Source organism: Hypanus sabinus, chromosome 11, assembly GCF_030144855.1.
Source record: "Hypanus sabinus isolate sHypSab1 chromosome 11, sHypSab1.hap1, whole genome shotgun sequence".
Classification (NCBI taxonomy): domain Eukaryota; kingdom Metazoa; phylum Chordata; class Chondrichthyes; order Myliobatiformes; family Dasyatidae; genus Hypanus; species Hypanus sabinus.
In genome coordinates this window covers 46072944-46093274 of record NC_082716.1, presented here as the reverse complement: position 1 = coordinate 46093274, position 20331 = coordinate 46072944, and the positions used below count along the sequence as shown (strand labels likewise).

Sequence of the window (20331 nt, the reverse complement as noted above, 5' to 3'; positions counted from 1 at the left end):
TTGTTATAAATCTTAACAATCCCTTTTCACACCAGTATGTACTGTATATTAAACTCTATATGCTAAAGTGTGCGATGTAAGGTGCATCATGGAACATTAATGAATTTGATTGTAGATCACAAACAGGAAAATTGAAGATTTACTCTATTATATATGATCCTTTGGTTCCATCCATAATGTACATTAAAGTACTCAGGGACCAATATAACATTGAAGTGAGAAAATAAACAACCCTTAGTGGTCTGTAAATCATTAAACAATCATTTGGTATTTTTGTATTTATAAACCATGGAGTAATTGCACTGTTTAACATCATCTAATTTTAGGATTAGTGGAAAATGTTCACTCCAGCATTTAAGTGACAATGGGAAAGAAAAGCTAGAAGCGAAAAGAACTACTGCATTGCGGATATTTATAAAGAAAGAATCTATACATATGTGAAATGATATCATGCTATTATGTGTCATTTGCATTTAAGGGATTATCAGCAGAAATGCTGACCCATGTTAATTAGCTCTGAATCTTCACTTATCTTGAGTGTTTTCCTGAATGATTGTTGAACTAGTCTGCTGGTCCTAAAATATCAAGGGATCATTTTAAGAATCCTCTAAATGCAGCAGTGAATTAAGATCCTGTAACTGCAGAACTGCACTTATCAAAATTCCATTCACATTGTTCCATTGAACAGGTTGTGAGCTATTTGTCACACATGGCTGACACTCAAAACCCATTAGGTAGCACGACATTATTATTAAAAGGAAACTAGTAAAGCCTAATGAAGCTCAATTTGTTAGCCAGCTTAAAAACAGACCTAAAACATTGAGTTCTTTCCTTTTCACGGAAACATTTAGAGGTCAATAATGATTTATGAAACTGAATCTGCTGGCATTTGTTGTTAAACAAACATATTTAACTCAGCGAGCATTAATGGATTCATATTTTAAATGGAAGGCTATATTTAATAGATTGAAATTTCAAGGTTAACAGACCCTACTGAAGCTCCACAGAAGTATAATAATGTTTTTTTTTAATATAGTGAACTAGTGGACTACCCCGCATGTAAAGATAAAAGAAAGCTTTTTAGGACCTTCTGTAACTTCAGTTGTCAGATCTTGCAAAGAAATTTAACACACCTGGAAAGCAAAAAATGAATTTTAATTTCTGACTAGAGAAGCAGTCTGCCTAAGAGAAGTCAGGCTGGCAATATCAGCAGTCCCCTCAGGCGACTTAAATTGCAAAAGCTCAAGGGTACATTTCTTCCACTGGACTCTGTTCGTGTAAAGATATTCCCATTATTAAAATTGGTTGGACTCTAGAAAAGAACAGGATCCAAGTGGCAGGTAAGTCACGGGTTTTATATGGTGGCAAGACCTTAGAAAGAGAAGGTTAGGAGGAAAGATGTTAAAAATATATCTACCTCTAAATGATGAGACTTGATCTGCTCATATGGAGATGAGTCTGGCCAGCCTCAGGCAGATTTTTATTGGCATTCTCATGTTTTAGAAACTGTTGTCAAGAGGATATATGCAGGGTGAATTTCTCATATCCTTTTATCTGTCTACCTGTTTTCTGCAGTAACATTCTAAAGTTCTCCATAACAGATTTGCTGAATCACATTTTAATTACAAAGTCACCGAAAAAAAAAACAGCTTTATCATATCACTATCAATTAAATAGAAATTCTGTTGCTTTACCAGTCTAAAATCAATGTCTGTACTTAAACCAGAAATGGCAGGTATGCAGAACTGTGCAATACTCTTAGGCACATATAGCTAGTGTATTTGTCAATGTGGACCTGAAAATTAGTTTGTAAATCTGATGCAAAGGACGTTGGGAATGGCAAGAGCAGGGTGCTGCGGGGGGTGGGTGGTGAGGTGGTATGGGACAGGTGGCAGAAAAGCGTTGCCAAGGTTGCGGGGTGGTGCAAGTGCAGACACACCCAGCTCTGAGACACCAGCCAAGGTCATTTGATTCCAACAATTGGTTTAATGATCATTACCAAGCATCTCTCTGGTGCTTCCTGCTCCATCTCCTCTTCCTTCCCCTTTTCCCAACCATGATTCCCCACTCCCTGCCACCTTCCCAGTCTCAGTCCACAATACAGACACATACTTGAATCAGGTTTATCATCAATAACATATGTCATGAAATTTGTTGCTTTTTAAACAGCAGCAGAACATAAGTACTCCACAGTATGGAGCAATACATAAAATTACTACAGTACTGTGCACAGGTCTTAGGCACACTCTCCACTATCTACATACAGTATATGTGCCCAAGACTTTTGCACAGTACTGGGTGAGACCTCCATCAGTCAGGGTCGACCATGGACGTTGTGTTCTAGCTGTCCAGATACGCAAGTCTGGGCAGCAGGATATGGGGAGCAAGATGTTGCCTGAGCAGCAAGGCTCCCCTCTCCACACATCTGACGAACCCAAAGGAATGGCAGAAAGTGATACAGTTTGATACCAGTAGTGTCACAGGAGTTGCCAGTCAACATTGTACTCAACATAGAATTCCACCTCTGGATTTTTCCCTCAGGGCCCACTCCTGAAGCCTTCCCCATGAGAGGGTTTAGCCGCAAGGCAGCTGAGGTTTGAGATCAGAGTTTTCCTTCTCCTAGATGAGCTGTCAACCACCTGCCCAAAGCATCTGGTTTTAAAGCACCTGCAACCTGTCATTCCCCCCTTCTCCTGTCAATAGAAACAGTTCAGCCGGGCTTAGTAGCTAAGCCACACATGAAAGCCAGGATTTGGGCTTGGTTGTCAGAGGCTATTTGAGGCGCACGTCAATGGAAGCATTTAACAGGCTGTGGGAGCTTATCCTCGTTATCACCCCCAGTTATAACAACCTTAAGGAACAGTACTGAATTCACAGAATGATTGAAGTAATTTTCACAGGTATCAAGTACTGGTATCTAGTAGCATGTAATAGAAACCTCATATACGCATATGGATCAAACCAGTGTGACCTGAATTTTTCTCATGGTGATGAAGGAATAACCATAAATGTTGACCGTTCAAAAGTTAACAGGCTTTGGAGCACGTGCATCATGATCTAATTTGATATTGGTATCTTATAAAGAAGAACTGCTGTGTACAGCATCAATGCAAAAATCAGACAGGCTTAACAGTCTAGTTGCAACATTCAGGTAATAAAATGGAGGTAAATAACAGGGATTATGATTCAGACATTAATCATTATGCAGAAAGCAAAATAAAGAATCATGAGAGGGAAAATGAAATATAACCAAATACAAAAATATATACCAATACTTTGAAATGCTTTCAGAGTAAACGCTGACTGTACTTACAAATTTAGTTTTTTTTCTCCCAAGGCCAGGGAGACTTTCCAACAGGAACTATGGCTAAATAAGTAAAATTAAATGAATAGTGCAATCAGGACAGCACATTAGCGTAGAAGTCTATGCAAAGCTTTAAAGCACCACTGATCATTGTTCGGAGTTCAGTTCTCATCACGGTCTGTACATTCTCCCCGTCAGCATGTGGGTTTCCTTTGGGTGCTCCCATTTCTTCCAACATTCCCAGGACATACAGGTTAGGGTTGGTAAATTGTTGGCTTGCCATGTCGTTGCTGGAAGCATGGCAACATTTGTAGGCTGCTCCTAACATACCCTCAGACTGTGTGAGTTAACACAAACACATTTCACTTTATGTTTGTTTCCATGTACATTTGATAAACAAGGCTTATCTTTAAATCTGTTTAAGCTTACTCAGGTACATCCAAATAACCGAGCCTCAATGGATTCAATGGTTTTCACAATGAGAACATTGTGCAAAAAGCTGAAGTTTAGGTAAAATTGTATATTGACTGCACTATAGTGATTACGCCCTGTGGATTTCTCTACTTTACTTGCAAGTGCAGAACCTAGAAGACTCTATAATAAAAAGAAAATTACCGGAACATTCAGTACAGGCAGCTTCTGTAACAGAAGCACTGAAATAACATTTGCAGTCTTCAAGTCAGGTGCACAGATCTCACCTGGCCTGCTGACTGCTTCCAGCATTTTTTGTTTTTATTTTCAGATTTCCAATACCTGCAGTTTATGATTTTCATTCCCAGAAAATGTTGTCAGCATTGCACATTAATGAGATCAAGCTCTAAGTAAAGCCATCACTAAAAATCACAAAATCGCATTTTATAAACAGCAACAGCCCCGATCAAACTCTTGATGGTTAGTCCCAGCAGCACAATTATAATCATTAGTTTTAATGACCACTTACAGAGTAATCTGATTGCAAATTGATCCTTAATTTTTTTTATCATTATTTCAGTCATGCTGATTTGACAACCATGAGGCAATCAATATGATGAGTAATTGGTACAGTCAATGCCAGATACACTAAAATATGATCATAATTGTGATCTATTCATGGAACTTGAAAACAGAGCACAACCTCCTTATCATTCTTATCACATGGATTTGTTAACCTTGGAAATTCCAAAAACTCCATGAGCTATCGGAGGATGGGATTTTTTCAGTAAATTGTTTTCTTCTGCCAACCCAGTTTGCTTTTGCCATTCCTCTCGAATCCCAAGTTGAAAGTATCTATATTGGCGTTCAGGCTATCAATGGAACAAGGACCCCTTTCTGACAGGCATTAATATTTGAGAACACACTTTTCCACTTTTGGGAAACACAAGGGAGTGTAGACTGTATGGTGCATACTTACAGGAGAGGGTAAGGAGCAATGTCTGTTTCTAAAGGAGCAATTCCTAATTCTAATGCACAGGTGGCTAACAAGGAACTGATTGAGAAGGAAAGAGCTTCGGCACACAAGTACACCAATTCTAGACTGTACATTTCAGATATGAAAAAATCACATATTTCAATTTTCATTCACTGCCATGCTATAAATTTCAGATATACTGAAAAAACTAAATCAAAGTAAATATGTTTAATTTCAAAGAAGTCTTGTCATTTATTGGCTCCATAACTACATTTAAGGATAGAATATTGGGGTTGAGTGGGATCTGGGATCAGCCGTGATAGAATGGCGGAGCAGTCTTGATGGGCTGAATGGCCTACTTCTTCTCTTATTTCTTATGGTCTCATATACCATTTGATATAACTTCTGATATTTTTCTGCATCAGCCACTGCTGTGAACTTTTGCATTATTATCCATAAATAAATGAAAATCTACCTTGTCCATTTTACCTTTATGAATGACAACTTGAAAAGAATCATGAAGTGCTATATTGGTAACAAGTAGGAATTTGGGAATTAATACTCCAAATGCAAAGTGAAAATGAATGTAGCAGCCAAGAAGGTGGCTAGAGGAGGTTGCAAGTCTGATGGTGAGCTGGGAAAATAATGGAAATGCTGCCACCATTTCTGAACATGGAGTGGATGGAGATTTTTCAAAAGCGTATGACACTGGGAGAGGACAAAGAATTGAGTCTCTTTTAAATGCTACATCTGTACTCCACCACATTCTCTTGCAGCTCATTCAAGTACTCACCAGCCTTTTTTGTGCATTTCCCCTCAAATCCTTTAAGTTCTCCCCTCTCACCTTAAACTTATGTCTAGACTCCCCTGCTCTGTGATAAGGATTCTATCCATCCTATCTATGCCCCTGTTAATTTTGTAAACCTCCATAAGGTGATCCTCAGCATCCTACAATACCAACTGACAATTAACCATGCCTATTCAATTTCTCCTTTATGAGGGCTCTCCATTCCAGATAACATCTGGTGAACCTCTCCAGCTCTCTTCCTATCGCTGCCGCATGCTTTCAGTACAGTACATCAGAAATGTACATCACATTCCAAGTGTGGTCTAACCAATGTTTTGCACCACAGCAACGTGATGTCCCATCTCATATACTCAACGCCTTGTCCTATGAAGACAAGTATTCCAAATGCTTTTTTTACTCTGTACCCGCCTGTACCATCGTTTTAAGGGAACTGTGGATTTGTATCCCGAAGCCTCTCCATACATCAACTTTCCTCAGGTCAATGCCACATACTCTATAAGGCCTGCCAGCATTTGACATCTCAAAATGCACTACTTCCCATTTTTCTAGATCAAGTTCCATCAGTGACTGCTCTGCCCAACTTTCTACTTCATCTATATCCCACCGTATTCTTGGATAAATTTCTTTGGTATTGATGATTCCATTAATCTTCATTTTCTTCTGCAAATGCACTATCATACCACATACACCCTCAAACATAACTTATATATACATACAAACACCAAAGGTCCTATCATCAATCCCTCCAGTATACAACTTGTTTTAGATTTTCTGTCAGAAAAACAGCCATCCACCTCTGAACTCTGTCTCATAACACCAAACTCCAATGTGCCAACACAACATGCGCCTTAACATTCGGACCAGGCTACCATGCAGGATCTAAGATTGTTTTTATATTTATATTTGTTGTATATTTTTTGATTTTTAAGATTGTACTCTTTTTGCTTGTGTTTTTTAATGATGTATCATAAAGAATCATTTCATTCTCATTTACACTCATGTACTGAAGAACGACAATGAACAGCTTTGACTCTTGAATCTTTCCTGAACATACCTGACAAACTCCACCTTATCTAAAACTTTTACACCAATCAATCAATCTGGCTGCTCACCCTCTCCCTTAAGAATGCACCTTTTAGAGGTGCTAAAGAGATGAGAGCTTACAAACACTAACACCTGCAACTCTAAACCCAAAAATGTAGTTATGAAGAATGAGGAAAAGGCATACATTTTTCCAAAGTTTGAAAAGGGAATGACACAGCAATGCAAAGCAATAAAAAAATAAATAGGAATTATTACTCTAGACTAATGTAATACTTAAGTACTACTTGGGAATATTTTGGAAACTATATACAATTGTAATTCATTTGGTAATTAATGGAGTAATAGTCCATGTTATGTTATAACTGTTATTGAGAAATACATGTGATAGAATGTAATTAAGGTTTTGTATTGGTAAAGGAAGTATAAGGAAGTGATGAGGAATTAAATGTGCTAATTAATTGAGGGGTCATTCATTAGGTCTATGAGTATTGGGGCATAGACTGCTGAATTGTTAAGTTCATTTTATTTTGTGGTGTTGTAGTTGGGATGATTAGGAAAGAGTAGATTTATGCTTAGGTTATTTGTATTCTGTCTTATTGAATTAGGATAGTTATTTTTTAAATGATATAATACATATAGATATTTACTATGATTATATTTTATCATTTTTTAGAATGGAAAGTAGTTTATTGTACATATATCTTTAAGAGATTTGTGTAAGAGGTGCTATAATTTCTGATGCTCTGCTGTGTCAACCACTCCAGTTGGCTGGTTGTTAATACAGGATATTTGGCTCTCAACTTTTTACTTACTTGTCTTGCTACGTAGAACATAGCAAAAAGCTGATGAGTGGGACAGTGGGAAGTTAAAATCAGAAAATGATAATAACAATATTGCGTAGATACTTGTGCACATGATTTTCACTTTATAGATAGCAGACATTTTCACTGATGAACCACACACACACACACACTCACTCTGGGAAACCAATTTCATTTCACTAAGCATCATTAGCTGTACTGTATCGCTCTGCTCATCACATCCATTTCCAAACACAAATTAAGTACTTTGTTTTAACTAGTGATGGAAATGAACAGTAGTATTCATTGACATTTTATACAAACCTAAAAGAAAACTTGGGACAAATACGAACATAGCCACAATGTAAGAGAATGATGCCCCACATCACAGAACTTGCCTTTGAATTATCCCTCCCAACATTCAATCACAGTGCATCATTAGTAATTACTGTAATACAAGTTCCAAGTTCAGTGACCTACACAGTAAAACAGAAGGCATTAAACAGATAGAAAATATTGCTTGTAAATATATAATCATTCTAATAATGCTTTTCAAGCTTTGTTCAAACATTTGGCAAATCTTAGTACTGCTTTCCATTAATCTTTTATTCAATAATTCAAAATAAACATGCCTTAGTTTTATTTATAGTTTACCAGTTTCCAAACAACAATAAAGCTAATGAAGAATATTCTCAACCGTGATCATTATCACAGTTGCAGTTCTTCTGTGAGAGCAATCACTCAGTCTTGCTTGTGTATAGAGAATAATGAATGCCCAGGAGTGATTACAAGGCAGTAATCTTATTGAAGATCAAATAACATCATAAACCATGGGATGACATTTCAGCCCTGAAATTATTCCCAGGAGTCATTTTTTTCCTTGTGATTTGCTGTGAATTTCATGCAGACAATTTGAAAGCATGCTGAGATCTTTTTTTTTGTTGTGGCAGTGGACATGGCTAGTTTTACTTTTTCTTTCCTATCAAATGCTACTATCTAAACCATGGTCTTTCTTAAAGTTTACTGACAGAGAACTTGCAAATGTTATGGTCCATGGCATTTGTTTTCAGAACAGGGTTGTTTTTTAATTCCAATCTATGAAATGAATACAGGAAATAAAAACAGTACTAAGTGGGCCAGGCAGTGTCTGAGGTGAGACAAACAAAAGGTTAACAGTTCAAACTGATGACTCAAAGTTTTCCATAACTTCCTTCCAGAAGTTTGCAGACAATATTAAAATAAGTGGTGTCATGGACTGTAAAAAAAAATCATTGTCAAGAATTACAGCAGGATCACAATGGTCTGGATAAGTGAGCCAAGAGATGGCGAATGGAGTTTAATTCAAATAATTGTGAGGTGTTACATTTTGGAAAGACAAATCAGGGTAGGGCATTCACAGTGAGCAACAGAGTCTGGGAGAGTGTTGCAGAACAGTGTGACCTAGACGTACACGTACACAGTTACCTGAAATTGATCACAGGTCTCATTGTTTTTTGTCCGTGATTACAAAAGATGGCTTTTGGCATGACAGCTTTCATCAATCAGGGCACTGAGTATAAAAATTGGGATGTATGGTGCAGCTGTGCAAGTTGTTGGTGAGGCACATTCGGAATAAGGTATTCAGCTTTGGTCAACCTGCTGTAGGAAAAGTGCCATTAAGCTAGAAATAGTGCAGAGAAGATTTAGAAGGGTGTGGCAGGATTTGAGGAACCAAATTATAGGAAGAGATTGAGTGAAATAGGACTTTATTCATTGAATTGTTAGAGAATGAGATTCAATCTTATTGGAGCGTATAACAGCACAAGGGGCAAGAGACAGGATGAATGACCACATGGTTGTGGAATGAAGAAACTGAGGGCAAAGGTTTAGGTGAGAGAGGAGAGACTTAATAGGATCCTGAAAGGGCAACATTTTTACCCCGAGGGTGGTCTATATATGGTTGAGCTGCCAGTGAAAGCAGTTGAGGCAGGTACATTGATGACATTTGAAGGCCACTTGGACAGGTACATAGATAGAAAAGATGTAGAGGAATATTGGCCAAACAAAGGCAAATACGAGTAGGTTAGATTATCATCTAGGTTGGTGCAGATCTGTTAGGCCAAAGAGCCTATTTCTGTTCCGTTTTACTCTAAGACTCTATAAATGATTGAAGGTCATCAAATTAACAAATTAATTTTGCCTCTCCATTCATTATTGCCCATAGCATTTTATTTTTACAACAACACATAAAAACTGATGCAACAAAACTATGGCTGAGTGTCTAACCACAGCAACAGATCTCTAAAAAAAAGAATATAATGAACTGAGATGACAAAAACATCAGTGGTGGAGAACTTCTGAAAAGAGGTCCAAAATCACCTTTTTTTCAAAGTGTACTATCTATTTGATCAATTTCCTTGCATATAGAGAAGGAACAAATAAAATATACATGATTTGTTCTCTTTAAACAATATCCTTCCATATGTGTGTGTGAAGTTAAATGGCTGTCAGTGAAGTAGGCTAGATCCATCTAGGCCCAGCTCACTGCCTGAATTTGCTGCCCGTGGTGTTCACTTGCACTTTTTCACAATTAAAGAGGCTTTGATGAAGTGATGCTCTGCACTGAAAACGTGTGTGTGGCTCTTAAAAGTGTTTTAATAGTTTTTTTTTAATCCATCAGGTAGTCAGAGACATTCAAAATTCATTCAGATATATTTAAGCAATGAAAAAAGATACATTTAATTAAAAGAACATTAAAACATTAATGACCTAGCTACTATGGCATGTGATTATGTCATTTTTTTTTACAAAAAAGAGGAGATTGGGTTAGTCAATTCTACACATGTTTAGACAGTGAAAACTATGAGCCGTGTGAGTAATGTTCCCGTAAATGCTACTGTGTGAAGGTGCAGTGGGACATATGAACGTAAGCATAAATGTAGATAAATACTGTTTGTAGACGAGTAATTGTAGGTGTGATCTATTGTTAAGGTCTAAGCCGACAATGTGATAGAAAATACTTACTGATTTTGACCGTGCAAACTTGCATCAGTTTCCTAATCCTCAGGTGAGAGTCTTGGGACCGACTGCCAAAACCTTTCCTCCCACTTTGCAACGTCTGCCTGAAGAGCTTACTGTGAGTAGCGGAGACACTTCTATTTTTCACATCTGTACCAAAGGCCCAACTGCAAGGTCGGATAACAATGAAAATTGTATTCTTCCATATTGTGTGTTGTGAGAGACTAAGTCACTGGAGAAGCTGTAGATATAGAAGTCTTTATTCATCATGACTAACTTTGGAGGCGTTCTTGGTACAGTACTTCAAACTCAAAAGTACATTACATTTTTTATACCCCTAAGATCAAAGGTAACAATAGGGGATACAATAACATTTCAGTAGTTACAATGATCTCATTTATTTCATTAGTTTAGGTTGATAACGCTTCCTTTAAATTATACATCTAGAGTGGGAAACATACCTGAATGCTCAAACACCTCTGCTGGCGCAAACTAATTGACATAGAAATTCTAAAATCGTCTGACGACATAGAACCAGATGCCCAAGATTACTGTCCGTGTGAGTTGACTCTCTAAGTACACAATAGATCAGCTATTGATTGCAACTATACTTGTGACCATGTTTGATTTGCTAACTGACATGATCAGCCTGGTCTCCTAGCTTGAATTTAAGTCACAATGCTGCAAGTAACTTAGCCATGTTGCCTGGTTCGATGCAAGCCAATTAAGACAACCCCATTGACTTAATGTTTGGCTCACTCACATGCAAACATCTCATGGTCAGCGTTTTGCAAACCATATCTGGGCCAGCTGGTGCTTTTAACTTCAACTTACTGCTTGCAATTTATAATTTCCATCAAGAACTGAAGACTGGCTCTCATTTGAATTAATATCTGCAAAACTCAGGTAATTCAAGAATACTCCCTAACATTGTGCCTTTCTGCTTGTTTCCCAGGACAGAAAAATTCCGGGATCCATCCAGACCTTTCCTTAACCACATTGCCTCTTTCTATTATATAACTCTTGTTGCATTTAAGTAGTATGGACTATTTTGTGGTGCTCTGGGCTCATAAAGAGGTAATTAGTCTATGATTATAGAACTGCCTGCACCCAACAATCATGTTGCCATATTATAACCCAAGACTCCATGAAAGGGTAGCATGAGGATAGTGTATCAAAAGCAATGGAAATAACTTAATTGCTTATTGTGATCTATTTTCATGGATGATGCAATTTGGCCATCAAGTGATTTTTACTAGGACAAATATAGAATAGAGAATAGAGTTGAAATGAAGAATCAAACTCAAATATCAGCTTATTTTCCCTCTTTATGATGCTGACCACGTTACTGTGTATTCAAAACTTTTACTATAACAAGAGGGTTGAAATTACTGGTGAAGCATTACCTGATGAACGCCTTTAATTGTGTTAAAACATCCAGTAATAGCATATATGTAACAGAATGCAAATTTATGAAAGAGTAAAATGCAATAGCATCATTTCTAAAGGTGGATGAATTCTATGACCAGGTTTTTTCTAGTCACAGGCCTACTATAATAACTATAAATGTTGGGTTCGGATTTCCCCCATGGATATCAACTGCTCTAATATGGATTGTGCAGATTTCTCCCTGGTTACAGCAAGGTAACAAAAAGATCTCCGGTATGAACCTTTATATAGGCAGAAAACTCGTTTCATGATTGTAAAGCTACATTTTCCTCATGAACAAGCTAACTGTTTGCAGCAGTCATTATGGGATCTGACTGAAGTAAAATTCTAAACAATGATTCCTATGTGTAATTCTGGACATAAAGCTTACCACTGGTGTTGTTTTCTCTTTTGTCTACAGACCAGGGAACTCTACAAATGCAGCACATGGAATGCAGAACTAAAGACTGTTACACGTTTGATTTTCACAACTTCCTTTTCAAAACAAGGTCAGGCATAGAATAAAATAAATCTTTACAGAAAACAATTGTTGGGAATAATGCAGGAAGTGTATTTGAAAAAGCAATAGTTTTAAATACTGCATTTAGCATCCCATTTTCTCCATACAGTTGTTTCCTAAAGGAAAACACATTTTCTTGGAACTCTTAGAAACCACTAGTACACTGAAATCATTTCAAAATCACATTCCTGTAGGGAAACTATTGCCTGATTAATTGATTGCATCTATTAGCTCCATCATCAAATCAATCTTTATGGTCGATATGGTTAATAATCAAACAATTAAAACCTCATGGTTAACAGGTAAGGAGTATATAGGTATACTCCTTAAGGGACATGGTTTATTGAAAATCTCAGGTGAAGGACAGATGGATTGCAAATGCCTCAAACAGTGGAGTCCATGGACAATTTGTGCTTTTTATAAAAGATGCTGATAAAATAGAAGAGTACCAGAAGCTACGTGGTGTATCTTTCTATATTATAGTACATCTGAAATTATTTCCAACGGCTTCTTACACCATCTCCATAACCTTTGCTGTTGCAAGGTAATGCAGAAGTTTCCTCAGTTCTATGACTAACATACCATTGTTGTTAAGGATAGTTGTCCGATATGATAATTAATTAGATTATTTCAACACACAAAACACGCTGGAGGAACTCAGCAGGTCGGGCAGCATCTGTGGAAACAAGCAGTCAACGTTTCGGGCCGAGACCCTTCGTCAGGACTGAAGAGGGAGGGGGCAGGGGCCCTATAAAGAAGTGGGGGGGAGGGTGGAAGGTGCCAGGTGAAAACCAATCAGAGGAAAGATCAAGGGGGTGGGGGAGGGAAAGCAAGGCGGGGATAGGCAGGAAAGGTGAAGAAGGAATGTAAGGGGAAAGCACTATGGGTAGTAGAAGGCGGCAGAATCATGAGAGAGGTGATAGGCAGCTGGAAGAGGAGGCAAAGTGAAACTAGGATGGGGGAAGAGAGAGGGAGGGAATTACCAGAAGTTGGAGAATTCGATGTCCATACCAAGGGGCTGGAGACTACCCAGATGGTAATTAGATCACTCTCTGGGGAGTGGTGGAAGACTGCAGGCAGGTACATTCACAATAACTAGATGAGCGTCCATAAAAATACTGCATAGAGAGCTGTAGCAGAGTGCTGTAAAATGGGATGAGTATAGACAGGTACGGTAGGCCAGGGTTCCCTCCTGCACAGTACCAGCATTCCCTAAAGACACGGTTCGACATTCCAGAGATTGTTGCATTAGGTGATCTAGTTCGGTGAAAGTTTCTTTCAAGATATAAACACATTGCTCCTCTGTGAAGCTGAAGTATTAATGGGCCTTAAAGACTCGGAATGTGCAGGCACAAGTACTTGCCCTCCTTTTCTCTCTTCACCCAATCAAATCTGTTTATTGCGATGTTCTTGAGTGCCCACCCACATCCCCACTGCAAAAGGTAAATTCACTACTGCCCAAGTCAAAGAAAGACCAGCGTTGCCACAAACTTCTCAGGGGTTACAAATCTATTGCAGTATCCAAAATGGGGGCTAAAAAGAATGCCTAGACACTGAGCAGCTGTCTAAGCCATTGACTAAATGATACACTGCAAAAGTGCTGCTGAAAGGTTTTTGTTACAATCATTAACAGCCAAATAAGTTCATGATCTGGTAACTCAGCCATTGGGAAAGCTCAGGCTCATAAGAAGCTATTTGAAACAAGCAGAAGGATTTCATGAAAGTATAAATAAAACAATGCAGATGTTAGAAATGTGAATCAGAATTAGAAAATGCTGGAGAAACACAGCAGGTCAGGAATGACAAACACGAGACATCTGGAAACGCTGGGAATCCAGAGCAACACTGATGCACCATCAATAACTCACTCTGAGACGTAAAGGTGAGATATCGGCTTTTATTGACTGGAAGAAGGAACAAGCAGTGGTTGACCACCATACTACATCCTGGAGACAGAGAGGCTGGGCTCAGACCTCAATCGCCTTTATACCGGGGTCTGTGGGAGGAGCCACAGGAGCAGCCAGCAGGGGGCATGTCCAGACAGGTATGTGTAGTTCACCACACACACACACAAAGCGCTGGAGGGACTCAGCAGACCAGGGCAGCATCTATAGAAAAGAGTGAACAGTTTCGGTCTGAGACCTTATGTTGCCCGCTGAGTTCCACCAGCATTTGTGTGAGGTCAAGAATAATCAAAACTAATAATTCAATTCTGAAACCCTTCAACAGAAATGGGAAATAGAAAACTCATGTTAGCTTTTAATTGCATAAATATTGGGAAGAAATGGGAAAAAGAAAGGGATATCTCTGTTATAATGAGATCAAATGATCATGGCTGATCAATATTGGATTCAACTCCTCTTCTCTGTCAGCTGGCCATCACCATAAACTCCTGAATTTTCCAAATATTTATCTGTCTCTCTCCCTCTCTCTTAAATATTTGTAATGATCTGGCCTCCACCATTTTTAGAACCAGACAATTCCAGAGATTCACTCCCCTCTGAGAGAAGGAATGTCTGCTCTCCTCAGTTTTAAATGACTAGCCCTTCATTTTGAATCTACAGGTATGTACTACCTTAATATCTACTCTGTCTAACCCTCTTAGGATCAACATGTTTGAAAAATTCCCTTCTCATTCTTCTAAATGCCAAGATATACAACCAAACTGTTTAGCTTTTCCTTATAGGAAAATTCTCTGGTCACAGGAATTAGTTTAGTGAATTTCCTCTGGTATCCAATGCTATTTATTTTTCTTTCTGACAAGGGGACCCAAATTATCAGTAAAAACTGCCATTCATGTTATCCTACCAAGAACTATAATACATCAAACTTGTAACAGGTTTTGAATGTGGATACATAAAGTATTGTGCAGTTTCAAGTAGGCTTATAAAAAATCCCATTTGTTTTAGCTCTACCAAAAAAAAAAAATCATGTATTGATTGAAGAGGTCAACTTTGAACAGTCACCATATCTTTCAACTAAAAGTATCAGTTGTTAAACTGTATTAAAATTTTGAAGGGTAAGGTTATTATTCTAATACCCATTTTACACAGGATCCAAAGCAATATCTGTTCAAAGCATGCTCAGGAATAAAAGACAATAAATTGTTCTTGTCTGTAATTTGCATGGTCTGCAAACAAATGACTGAATCTGACAGTTTTCCATATCACAGTCTCCCAACCTGTTTGCAATTTTTGTTACAAGGATTTCTACACTCACTGCATAAGCCTTGACATTTTGAGCTTAAATTAAAGCTCATATTATACACTAATTTTAAATGTAGCGATAGCCTCAGGAATTACTTGGTGACCTTCAATAAAATCCATCTAATTTAAAGAAAGAAACTTATGAAGGTGGTCTCCTTTCAACCTTGGATCCCTCAGGCTGGAAAATAATAGCTATTAAAATGTTAGTTCCATTTGTCTAATGCAATTCCACACTCAACATCCATCTTTAGAGATTTGCCTTGCATTAACAGTTCAAACATAATTTAAAGCCTTTCCATGAAGGTTATCAGGCTTTTACTACTTAGTTTTAATATGCTACTGCATGTATTTTATTAAGAAAATAGCTTTCACTTATATTAAACTGGATCTTAATCGTAAACAATAAGAATTCTTATGATAAGGCATGCTACTGACCATCCTTTTTAGAAGAACAGGGTTGGAGCTGACTAACAGAGAGCTCTCACATCTCATCCTCCAATCTTTGAATCTAATTCTTAACAAATACGATCAACTAATTTAAGCAGCATACATAATTTAAAATACTTAAAATCAATAAAAATACTGTTGGATAAGATATACATAAATTAACTAATACATCAATCACAGCTCACTAGGATGTCTTTATCTCCTAATAGATAGAAATGTGATTTAAATAATTATTCAACAGTTTCTTGCACTTACTGATACTAAACAAGCATACTAAATTAAAAATTAAGTAAACATATTCCTGATTCAAGCACAATTTTCAATTTAATGTTAATGGATATACATATAAAGCACATGTCAGCATATATTAATCGTGTATTTCAAGACAAACTTTTAGTGATTCTGAAAGAGATATGCTGAGCCTATTCAGTGTCTAATGTTGATATTTGCTTACCTGATCTTAGAGACATATATGCACAGACTTCTACCACTTGTTTTACAGAAAGATAAAGGCTGATATTAATTTTGTTTCATTTCAGGAGGCAGTAGAGTTTGTTATTGATGACGATACATTATCCAAGTACATACAAGAACAGAAGTATATTTGTAATCCACCAAGTAATTGGCTTACCATGGGAAAATGCTCTTCAATATGTCTTATACTCCTGTGTCTACTTATCCTGGTGTAAGACAAGTACAATACCAATTCATAGACTATTGACTCACCACTAAATCCAAAAGCAGCTCCAATATGTGAAGCTCAGCCTAATTTATTTAAATATGGTTGTTGACCTCCACTTATTTAATTCATGGTGTCTTCATGTCATGAATTTATTAACAATAGTTCAATGTTTTTAATGGTGATAATGCTTATCGCTCAAATCGATCCGCTGATGATGTAATAGCCTCTTCCCTTCACTCTGTCCTGTCCCACCGGAAAATGGGGTCTGATATGCCAGACTGCTGTTTATAGACTTCAGTTCGGTGTTCTACGCCATCTTACTGCAGAAGCCAGAGGGGAACCTGTCCTCGCTGGGTCTCAACACCTCCCTCTGCAATTATATACTGGATTTCTTAACAGAAAGGACACAGTCAGTCCATCTGGGCAGCAACATTGCTTGTCCCATTACACTGAGTACTGGTGCTCCCCAAGGCTATATGCTGTTGACATTTCTGATACATGAGCGTACTGCAGAATAGCTCAAACCATGCCATCAAGTTTGCAGATGACACAGCTGTAACTGGCCTTATCAAGAATGATGATGAGGCGGTGTATAGAGAGCAAGTGGAGTGGCTGATAGATTGGTGTGAGAAGAACAACCCAAGCCTGAATGTGGAGAAGACAAAGGAAATCATTGTGGACTTCAGGAAAGTGCAGACAGACCATCTCTCTCTGCAAATACATGGGTCCTCCATAGAGAGAGATTTGTGCACCAAGTTCCTGGGAGTTCACATCACGATGACTTCACCTAGTCCCTTAACATCACTTTCCTGAACAAGAAGGCACAGTGGCACCTCCACTTCCTAAAGAGATTGAGGCACCCCCCATCTTAACAGGAGTGGTATTGAGGGTGTCCTAACAAGTTGGAACTCCATCTAGTATGGGAGCAGTCGAGCATCAGACCAGAAGTCCCTACAAAGGACTGTAAGAACAGCCAAGAGGATCACTGGGGTCTTCCTACCAGCCACCAGGGACATTTATCAGGAGTGCTGCATTTGCAGAAACCTTAGTATTATTGAGGATCCCACCCATCCATCATCCTGTTTGATTTTCAACCAGCAAGCAGGAGACTACAATGCATACAAACAAGAATGGTCAGGGTGAGAAACACTTTCTTCCCCCAGTCTATTAGGCTTCTGAACTCCCAGTTGCATCATATTCAAAGTGTCACTGGTTAATCTGTTCCCTAACTTACAATATTTAATATTAATGCTTTTTAGTTTAAATATAGATTTTATCTTTACCTTCATAAGTTATCATGCGTTATGTGTACTACTGTGCTTTGCAGCCTGGTTCAAAGAAATGTTAACTCATTTCTATATACATTATACACATGTATGTAGTTAAATGACAATAAACTTTGTTTGACTTGACTTTTAGTCAAATGCACTCAATTATTGTGTGGTTTATTTGTATCTATTTCTACTGTTTTATGTCTCTTCCTCTCAATGAAGTATACTTCTGAGCGAAGCAAGATATCAGATCTGAAAGTGGGGTCTCAGGTTTGACTGTATCAGGCATTGTGGCCATTTGTAGTCCTATGTACTTCACAGGAGAACTGTGGATTGGAGCCTCCAGCCAAAACATCTCATGGATTCCTTGGCAGTTAAGTACATCATATTGTCAGCTTAAGAGTTTTGTGAAGATGGCAGGTCAAAATGAAAACTATCTGGCCTAATAGTGGACAGCAATAGTTACTTCAATTTCAGAGTGAAGATTCATTTTGGGCTAATGTGATGGCTATGGAAGAAGAAATTTTCATGAACTTTTGATGATATTTTCATCTTTAACTGCTTTGCATAAGAAGATGGTCAAGGCAATCAGCAAAATCATTTCATGGAATACCTGATCACTTGAGTCCCAGAAGATTCAGTAGAATACTGGAAAAGATGGCATATAAAGTTATTTCAGTATGGAAGCGAAGGGTGCTTTTTGCCTTGAGCAATGAATAATTTTTAACATGTTAGGGTGGTTTTCATTTGCATGTGTTATTCTTACTAATTTCCATAAAATTACTGGTTGTAGAGACCAAATTTTGATTATTTTTTAATGAAGATTTTTAATAAACACAATTATCATTATTACCAAATATTGATAAAATAAGGAGTGAAATTGTGCCACAATCCAAAACCAGATATGAAAATAGGAAAATGTCAATCCTATTGGATGATATAAGTGAGTAACAATTTTGTGGAGGTAACATACATAAAACCAGTTTTACTGTAATTACACAAGTGGGGATTGTTTACCTCTCATGAGTCAGATGGTTTGTTCTTCATTTCTAAATTCTAAGTCTACCTGCTGGCAAGTATTGTGTGTATTCTGTTGCAATCCAAACTGGAACCATTTGATGTAACCTATGAATCATGTTTTATCTTCCTCTATTATTATTATCTTCCTCTATAATTTGATGCCACAGAAATATGACTTAACTGAACCTTTGCAACTAACGTCCAATGATTTATATTCTGAAGGTATCATATTCATATGAACAATGTACTTATTTTCTCTTCGTTTTCTAATTTCACTTTTCCAGCAATTCACAAAAAGCCTGACTCACTTGAACCCCAGTTGTTACTACCCAATATAGTAAATATATACTAACTACAGCAGAAAATAATATTAATATTCAAGAGGAAATAAGCCTAACACCAGTGATGATAGGATGAGCGCTATGTAACAGCAAGTATAAAACATACATTATGCTGTTTTCTTTTAAAATCTTCCAAGGTGCTAATGACATTTTATTCTGATTGTTATAAAAATTATCTATCTTTGCTTACCCTCCTTGACAGGTCACCACCTTCTCCCACTTACACCTTTCACTACCTTCCAAGTAAGTGAGACCAAATGTATCCACCTCCACGCTTACTTATCCAGTTGTGACCAGTGAAGCAAGGGAAATGAGCAACCATCAATCTACTCGAGTAACTCAGCAGGCTGAGCAATATGTGTGGGAGGAAAGGAATTGACGTTTCAGGTTGAAACCCTGCGTCAGGACCAGGTCATTAAAGGTGACAACAAGTAGTTTAATGTCTTGAATACCAGTCTCTGTCCTTTTCAGTCACTAAAAGAATAGTTCAGTTCCCAGTCTGCTTCTTAGCACAGTTTCCGTAAAAAGATTGAATCCCAGAATAAATTTCAGCTCCATAACAATGACACCAGTTCACTACTCACTACCCCAACCACACCCTTCACTGGAATGAATTATTGTTCAGGCCCTCAAAGGTGTTCTTCTGCAGTTGGTATCCTCCATAAACCAAAATTCATCCAAAACCTATTTTCGCCCAAAATTCATTGGGCTTTTTCATTTACTTTTCATTATTAGTTCATAGGATTTTGAAAATTGCACTACAAATGCTGATGAATGGTCATCCATTTAAAGTATTAACTGCTCTCCATGGATGCTGCTTGAGCTATTGCCAGTATTTTCTGGTTTTGTTTCAGCAGTTAATGTCCATTCATTATTATACTTGAAGAGGTGATAATAAGCTGTCACATTGAATGAACTGCCATGGTAATGTAGTGTTTAGTACAGTGCTTTACCGCGGCAGCAACTACCAATAGCAGTTCAATTGTCACTGTTGTATGTAAGGAGGCTGTATGTTTGCCCCATGATTGTGTGGGTTTCCTCCAGGTCCTTTCCACATCCCAAAGATATACGGTTAG

General features: G+C 37.7%; 1 long non-coding RNA gene across 3 annotated transcripts; it reads left to right on the top strand.

Annotated features, from left to right (window-relative positions):
* Nucleotides 1-1222: 1222 nt before the first annotated feature.
* LOC132401572 (uncharacterized) lies at nucleotides 1223-17956 on the top strand. Of its 3 annotated transcripts, XR_009514617.1 has the most exons (6): nucleotides 1223-1340; nucleotides 10390-10458; nucleotides 11296-11417; nucleotides 11881-11984; nucleotides 12190-12277; nucleotides 16481-17956. It is a non-coding gene; the product is annotated as an uncharacterized LOC132401572 (long non-coding RNA). The 3 variants fall into 3 exon arrangements; XR_009514616.1 differs by having other exon boundaries at nucleotides 10390-11417; XR_009514615.1 differs by lacking the exon at nucleotides 1223-1340 and having other exon boundaries at nucleotides 10024-10458.
* The last annotated feature ends 2375 nt before the right edge of the window (nucleotides 17957-20331 follow it).